Source organism: Alligator mississippiensis, chromosome 6 (assembly GCF_030867095.1).
Source record: "Alligator mississippiensis isolate rAllMis1 chromosome 6, rAllMis1, whole genome shotgun sequence".
NCBI classification, from domain to species: Eukaryota; Metazoa; Chordata; order Crocodylia; family Alligatoridae; genus Alligator; species Alligator mississippiensis.
The window spans coordinates 92497403-92506276 of NC_081829.1; the positions used below are offsets into that span (position 1 = coordinate 92497403).

The 8874-nt window shown below is 42.9% G+C and overlaps 1 long non-coding RNA gene across 1 annotated transcript; it reads right to left on the reverse strand.

The window, feature by feature from the left end:
• Nucleotides 1–659: 659 nt before the first annotated feature.
• On the reverse strand, nucleotides 660–4564 carry LOC132251222 (uncharacterized). Its single transcript, XR_009463138.1, has 2 exons — nucleotides 4271–4564; nucleotides 660–1936 (listed from the first exon to the last, which is right to left on the reverse strand). It is a non-coding gene; the product is annotated as an uncharacterized LOC132251222 (long non-coding RNA).
• Nucleotides 4565–8874: the final 4310 nt, after the last annotated feature.

An 8874-nucleotide genomic window follows, 5' to 3' on the forward strand; every position in this document is an offset into this window, starting at 1 on the left:
AGAAGTCCTTTATAAAAGAAGTGTGTATAACAGAGCCACAAATGCCTATGAAACCAGCACAGGCTTGAGAATCACACAGCAGAATGTAATAGGAATTGTTAATTCCTATTACACAGACACTTCAGCCAATATATGATATTTTATATAACCTATTTCTAAGTTTAAAGGGGGGATCACAAGAAGGATCATGAATCCCACTGTGCAGAACTCAGGCAGAGAGGGAAATTAGTATTTAATAAATGTAAACCACTGAAAAATAACCTAAGAATAACATTTCCTGCCCGATAGATACCATATGTTTAAAGTCATTACCTTTGGACCTTCCAGGCTAGAAATGAGGATGGCATCCTATTGGGAATCTAGCTGTCTCACTTGCCCATTGATATAAAACTCCTTTGTAGCTCACAGGCACCATGAGATACTGAATACTGAGTTGTAGCCAGCTATTAGCTTAGGGTTGCAACTTGCTTATCCAGGATCTTGGGCTGGTATAACAACGGGGGAAGTTTCACATTGGGGGATTGATGTGGCGAGTCACTTGGGGGTGGGGATGTTTAAAGCTATAGCATAATCTGGAATATTACAGTTAGTGCTGGGGTGGGAGGGTAGGAACTAAATTAGGGTCAGATGATGCAGTTGGAGAAATATGATCAGAGTCATAGGGATGCAGTACATTTACTTATCATGAGCAATTTGACACAGGCGTCTGCAGCTTATTATATCGATATCACCTCTATGTTTTATGTTTAGAAGACAATCCGTATGAAAAATAAAATCAGCTGTTATGTAACAATCTGTGTATAAACTATGTACAAACTGACATAAAAGCAAGCAACACTTGCTAAATCACTTGGTAGCTCCTTGATGATTATTTGCAAAGGTATAGAAATAAAGTTCAAGTTCTCTGAAATACAATCAAATGCTCGTTGGCTGGGCAAATCTACCAAAAGTGCATTTTTGTCATACAAGCAACATTATTGCCATAATAGTCCATAACTGAGAGTTGCACAGCGCGTTGTTCATTTTCTGCTTCACCAGAAATGATGTGTGCAGATTCCATTGCGGTGGCTTTCCCAATGACAACCATATATGGCTCATATCATCCCTACTTGTATGTCTCCCTTTAGGAATGTTTGCTCCATGGAATGGCAGGAAATTACTTTAACACTATCTCTACCTCCTTCTTTCCTCCATAACTGGAAAAAGGATGTACTTTGTGCTGCAGTTCAATGGCACATGGCCTTTTTCAGGAAAGGTTTGAACATAGGTTGAAGGCACTGGATATTTTTAGTCTCTAAAGGGAGAAGATTAAGATTACATGATAACAGTCTTCTAAAACGGGAACGGTTAAGAGAAAGGGAAGAGGATGATGACCAATTGTTCTCCATGACCACTGGGGGCAGGACAAGAAGAAATCTCCCTAATTTGCAGCAAAGATTGAGGTTTGATACAAGGAAGAACTTCTTAGCTATAAGGATAGCTAAGCACCAGTGCAAGATTCCCAGGGTGGTTGAATCTCCTTCACTGTTTTTTAAGAGCAGGTTGCACAAGCTTGTGTCAGCAATGACCTAGGATACTCATTGTGTTGTAGTGCCAGGTGGAGCACTAAACACCTTTTGGGATGGCTCTTTGAGCCCTCTTTTCTGCAATTTTGTAATGTGGGGATGAAAGATCTCACTTGAAAACTGATATATCCACAAAACTGGAAAAGGCATCTTAGCCACAAAAGACAAATGTTCAATGATGTTACTCAAAGAGACAATCCAAAGGAAAGAACCCTATAGCAACTTTGGATTGCTGTTCTTCGGGGGGCTGTCACTCATTTCCTTTTATCTTCAGCATCCCCATTGCACCAGAGATGTCTTCTGTATTGGACCTATGTCTCCCTAGGTGTCTCCCTGTACATAGGTCAGGATGAGGAGGCTCCTGTGTGATCCTGAAATAGAAATATTAAATAATGATCTCTATCTCACCCTCCAAAATATGCACATAGCAAACACATTTCTCTAGAAAGTAGAAGAGAAGTCTGTAAAATATTAATTGCAAGAAATCATCTTCATGAACAGAAGCTGAGTTTGAATTTATTGCATAAACATTATTTTTTGCCTGGTTGATGTTGCCACCATCTTCAGCCTAGCAACGTTTTACAGAAACAAAGATCCTCACCAGATTTCAAAGGAAGTATACCAACTGTACTTGTAGGCAAACTCATTGCTAGAATAAGTGGGAGCAACCAGACTCACTTTGATAGAGTTGTACCTGCTTTTCATAGGAATGGTAAATTTAGTTCATCCAGTTAAAAAAAATGCAGACAGAGGTACTGTCTGGGCCAAATTCACAGTGACTAAAGCTTTTACATATTCAATGCATATTCGTATGCCATTCACATTCAGTACAGCGGCACCTGCTGATTGCAGTAGTGATTTTGGCCCTTTGTGATGCTATACCTAGTAAATCAATCTGATTGGTTTTCAGCTAGAATAAGCCAGCTGTTGTATATAGAAGGAGTCTGTATTACATCCAAATATTCTCTGTCATGTTTCAGAATATAGCACAAGTCTCTCTGCGGCAGTGTTTCTTGGTGTTTGTAGACTCAAGGCACTGCTTGTTAGACTCAAGGCACGCCTTAGAAAATCCCAGCTCTTAGCTTTCACCTGTTTTTTGATGATGGAAAAAAAATAGAGCAGTTTTTCTCTTGCAAATGACTCAGAAAGACTGCAACAGGTCAGTGTTTTTGGCTTATTATTTGAAATTTCTGGATTTTCATGGAGATTCACATGTGGGTGTTTGCACGCGTAACAAAGCTAATGCGGAGTGGCTCCCCCAGCGCTCTGGTGACAATCTCATAGCACTCCAAGTGCCGCAGCAGGTTGGTTACGAATCACTGCTCTGCGGCACAGGACAATACCGGCTTTTAGCATCCAGTAGAGGGCAGCCCTGCAGAAGTTTCCATACCAAGCAGCAACGTATTTCTGTTGGGATATAGCTGCAAATCAGGCAGATTTCCAAGATGACAAATGAAGTAGCACAAATTCGTATTCTTTTCCTGAACATTTATGTAAAGTTTGCTCGCCAGGGAAAGGTATAAATCCTTGGTCTGGAAATTCCAATGTATGAGTGACATGTTTAATGACATGGAAACACTTTTTCTTTCTCATCTTAAACTGGATTTGTAACTTAATATGGCATGAGATTGGCAGTCCTGGGAGCTGAAGACTGCTTTAGAGCTCCAGAACGGGTCACAGTGCCAACTTCACCAACACGCCTGGTTTAGTTTGGAATCCATCGCATTTCGGTCCTTAACTTTTCTGACCTAGTTGCTAATCTAGGTGTTGAGATGAAGCATCTCTGAGGATGATTCTTGTGATTCAGCAATGAAAAGTCTCTTTCAAACAGCACAATAACCTAGGGAAATCTTCAGAGGAACTCTTTTTACAGAGTGCCTGCTTCTGCATGTCACCTCCACTACATTTGTCCTCTCAGCAAAGTCCTGATCAGCACTTTGTTCGGCAAAATCGCCTTTTTAGAACAGGCCCACACTTGCCTTCTCCATCCCCACTAGTCTTTACATATCTGGCTTCGCTGCTAATGAAGCCAAGTGTGGTAGGATCAGGTTCCCAGCTCCCAATGAACACAACTCTCTTGGATCTGCCGGTGTCTGTCCATGATTGTAGTTCAAAAGCACCTTTCCAGGGCTACAGCTGCTGTCCCTCAGTGAGAACCAGGCATAACATGGCTTTGTTGCAGAAACAATTTTCCTATGACCCCCTAAGTGATTATGAGTTCAGTAATAGCCTAATAAGCAAACAAAGGTGGGCATGCTAATTTTCCACTGGGTTTGCAGTACAAAGGTTTATATCCCAGGTCTTGGCTTTCAGGTGTGCTACAAATATTCCCACTGATAATCCTGCTAACATTTACATGTCCAAGATATTGTGTTGGGATTTAAAAAATTCTTATTCTTTCTCTGTCTGTCTCTTCTTACAACTGCACACAATGCTGTCTAACTGCTCTGACTCGGGAGATTTTGGAAGTATCCTGTTGTACAGAACATAAAGGCACTGCTTTCTTATGCCATCTGCTCTTTATCCATCTTATCTGCTTAGACTGATCTCTTCAGGGCAGGGACCGCCTGTGACTCCTTGCTTGTACGATGCCTAGCACAAAGAGGATCCGCTCTCGGTTGGTCCCTATGCATTATCGAAATAAACATGATTGATACGTGCTCTCCCTAAAAACACATCGGAAGGAGCATGTCTTGGACACTTACGCAAAAGCGCTGTTGTTTAGGAACATGAACATCCTTTAACATGGAAAATGTCTGAAGCTGGGATCCGACATATAGTAAGTTTCACCTTAAAAGAAATGAAAGTCATCTTGTTATAGTGGGCACGCCTACATGGGTGCGTCTGCACCTGCCTCTGACTGCACATTTGGTACTGCACCATCATTTAGTACTTGCTTTAGCAGTATATTCATATCTAATCAATATTAGTGGTGCCACCAGACTTTTTCTTACCAGCTGCATACAACTACCCTGTTAACAGAGTATTTTCTCTTGGTACATAACAAAATATTACCATGCATTTTCTCTTGGTGCATGTTAAATTGAATTGGTTGGTTTGATTCCATGAAAATGATGTTCTTGTGTTTTGACAGCTGTTCTGCTTTTGAGGAGTTGCAGCCCTTTTCTTGGCTGCAGACAGCATCTGGGTCCATCTGTGCATGGCAAGCACAGTGTGTTGGGTGAAATCCATGCTTGCTTCAGCCTTGAAGTACAGTTTTTCTTCTCTCTGCTGCACTCTTTGTACACGTCTCCAAATGGCCATCAGTTCACTGGAGGGTAATCTGCACTGTTGTGCATTGTGGAACTGTGAACCTGACTTTGTCACTTTGTTTTCAGGGGCTTAGTATCCCATCTCCATACCATGGTCACGACTGAGGAAAGAAGCTGGATTGAGCGGGGTAGTCTAAGGTTTGTACCTCTATCCAGGAAGAATCTTTTATGCTTAAACTTTGAACCATATCCATGTAGTTCATCATCTTTGTTCAAGAAGAGTCTAAGAATAAATAGCTGCCCCTTAGATTGCAAACTCTTTGGAATGAGGACTGTCTGCATTTGTGCTATGCAATGCTAGGATTCTGCTCCCTAGCTAGGAATGGAGCTATTACTACAACATAATATGATATAATTTTAAAAAATGGAAATGTAATATAAGCAATTAGTGAGATTTCTAATGAGAGTATTTAAATGCTAAAATGGATTGCTTAAGCTTTTTACTTTCCACCTTTAGGACTAGCCCTCAAGTATTACAGAGAGATCAACTGTAGCTGACTCTCAAAATCATCCAGGCATCCTAGGGGTATTGTGAACCCAGCATTCATTCCTGCCTGTGGCAGGGGGTCAGGCTAGATGATCTGTTCAGGTCCCTCCTGACCCTAGCTACTATGAAACTATGAATGAGAGGTCCCAAACAGGCCAGACCCTTAGCTGGTATAATTTATATAGGTACATTGACTTCAATGTATCAACATGGTTTTATATCTATTGAGGCTCTGGCCCTAACATGATATCATATTGGGAGATTTGTGCCAGCAAGTCATAGAAGGTAATGAATAATTCCAGGCTGATGACTCTCTTCATAACTGAAGAGTACAGAGGTGAATTTTTTATTACATTTTTTTTAAAGGAAATAACATGCAGATTCTCATTAACCTCAGCCAGTTTCTCAGTTTCCCAAAATGGTGCAATAAATTAGAATGAGATGAAGGTCCAAAGGCACTGTTTGACATTCCAGTGGCATTTCTAGGAACAGGGTCGGTCATATATTCCAAGTTTCATGCAGGGATTATCTGGCCAAAATAACACTGCGCAAAAGGGAATTGTGCTGGTATAGAATGACGTACGCGTGGGATGGCTGCTATTCCTTGGGAAAAAAAAAAACCTCAGCAAGTAAAAAGGAGTATATTTGTCAGATACTGAAAGCAGAAGAACGATGGTTTTGTAGTTATGGCCCTAGACTGGCTTGGGACACCTCCCCTGTGCTGCCAGAGGCAGAAGTAATGGCTGTGTGCATTTACCTGACTATACTTTGGCCAACAGAAGGCTCTGACACAATGGCAGAATTCCCGACCGGAAATAATACCTTAGATATTAGTGGTACTGCTCTCTCTAAATGGAAGGAGGCTCATATCCTGGGTAACTCATTCCTCATACAAAGAAGAGGATGCCCTGTTTGCAGTCATGAATGTGTTTTCTGCAGGGTTACTAAGGATAAAGCCATTATTCTCTAGGGCAGGTCCCACTGATGGTCTGTTAGCATCATGTGGGCATACTGATTTCTCATCCATTTCAGGAGACAGGTGCTGATGAATCTCAGTCCTTTTTTTCTTTGTCTGTGTCATTGTATAATACAGGAGCAAGATGGAGAAATACTTGCCCATAGATGAATTGATATGAAGTCTCTGATCAAACTTTGGCTCAGCTAAGTCAGTCAGTGCAGCCGGAGTTGGGAGGCACAGGTGGGTCTAATCATCTTTTTACCTCCCTCAGACCCAGAGCTGGCCAAAATGCCCCCTCCAACAAGCTGGAACAGCCTCAGGATTACTGTAATCCATATGAACTAAATGATTATTTGGACAATATTGCAGGTGTTTATATGACCCCCATTTCCTGAGTACCTGCATGCTTCGTTGTCTTTAATGCATGTATCTTAACAACACCCATCTAAGCACTATCATAGTGTGCAGATGGGGACCTGAGGCACACAGGTTCCGTGGCTATAATGCAGTAAATTTACCATCCATGGGAGTTGCACCCTCAAATACATTGCTCTGGAATTGGAGCATTTGGAGCAGGCTAATTAGCCCTGTTGAGTGGCAGTGACAATTACCCCCACCCTAACCTAATTAGCTCGTCCACATAGCTAAGGCTATAATGCTTCCAGTGTAGAAGGCAGCCTGTGTAGAGCAGTGCAATGACTTTAGGCTGCTGAGTTGTCTATAAAGACTTTTCCCAGGTCGCAGAGAAAGTCTGTAGCAGAAACGTAGGTTTTCCAAGTTTTAGGCTACTGCCCTTAAACTTACCACTGCACCTGGTTGTATGGAAGGCAGCATGCTGTAGCAGTGCTCCTGCTCTGCCCTGTCCAAAAATACTCTTGCATGGAAAGGGAGGGAGCATGTGCCAAAAAGCTGGCCTGGTTGGTAGAGGATTCTTGTATTGTAAAGTGGTTTTCAGATGTCCTTTTAGAGCAGGTCTTAATTCCTTTTAAGCAACTTGGGTGGTACATCTAGACTGCCTGGGATGAGGAGCTAGCCCTTTAATAATTAGGTGTATTTACCTGTGTATCAATTGCTTTTCCTTTGGGACCTGACAGTTAGAAAAGATAGTCTGTCCTTTTCCTGGGATGGTCTGGCTCTTTCCTGCCTACCTTTTAAACTGGCGACTGTAGATAATGATGCCAGAGTCAGCACTGCTAGTTCAATACCTGCAGGGGACTAAGTAGGGGAGCCAGACAGATGGAGCAGAGAAGGCTTGAAGAATATAACCCTAAATAGAGATGAAAGCTTTTCAGAAGAGACCAGAGGCTTCTGTGCAACAGTTTGGATCACCTTGAAAGGGGCTAGATTTTCAGAATGCGTGGAGCACCCACCTTCTGCAAACCAAGCCCTTTTCACATGTCTCAGGTGAGCAATCCAAATTTGGGGCACCTAAAATCATTGTCACTTTGAAGAGTCTGGGTCTGGCACTGCATTGTTAATCAAGAGCCACAGACGGGGATGGATTTAGCCATCTACACAGTACGAAGTCCATCCAGTGGCTGGAAACTATCGAGCCTGTGTGTAAGGCATCCCATCTCAGATCAGCAGGGATCCTGGTTTTCCCTGATAAAAAAAATCACAGATTCTCTGATAACCTCCCCCCAAAATCCATTATTAAAATTAAAGGCTTTCCACAGCCCCCCTGGCCCAACTGGTGCCCCTCACTCCCTGCCACAGCCCCTCCAACCCTGCTCATGCCCCTGCACCCCAGCCCTGCTGGAGGAGGCCCCCAGCTGCCAGGGCTATGGGGCTAGGGTCCCAGGTCTGCAGCCCCCAACACAAGGCAGCGGCTGCTGCAGTAGAAGGAGCGTGGAGCCAGCTCCCCCACTGCTGCCTGCCTGCTGTGGGCTCTGATAAAATAGGGAAATCCATGATTTTCTCTGTTTTCCCATGGGAAACAGAAAACCTGGATCCCTGCAGATCAGTCAGATGCTGTTCTTAGTCAGAGGAACAGGGCAGTTCTGGACCCTGGGCTATGGGACTATTTTTATCTCAATGACGACACGAGCCCATGCATTTTGAGACATCTCCTCTTGCATTGTTTTCACTGCTGTGTGAAATGATTGTTCCTCAAAACTGTGACTTCCTTCCAGGTGAATCACAACGCAGTGGCAGAAAGGTCACAGTTCAAACCTGGGGAGTTTTGAAAAATTTCTGAGGCCAAAAATAAGTGAGTGAGCCACAGGAATGTGGAAATTGTCAGTCACTTCAACCTCCTACAGGCATCTATTGTGTTAGATGACAGAAAAATCAGTATATAGTTAGCGCAGCCTATTAATGTTTAACTAATTACATCAATGAGTGGTCTGATCTCCTTCCTTTTCATTGTCCTCTCAGGTGAGCTGTTTGCAGATGCTTTATGTTTAAAATGTTGCGGCGTATGACAGCAGACACCAGCCGCATGGGTTATGCGGTTAGCTGAGGGAGCCGGTGGTGTGAACAGGTTTTAGATTTCCAGTAGGATTGTCATCGCTTTAGGAAGCAGAAGAGATGTGTTTAACTTCCTTGCAGTGGCTGGGCCAGGGCTATCCCCAAAGAGCTGATCCAGCAACT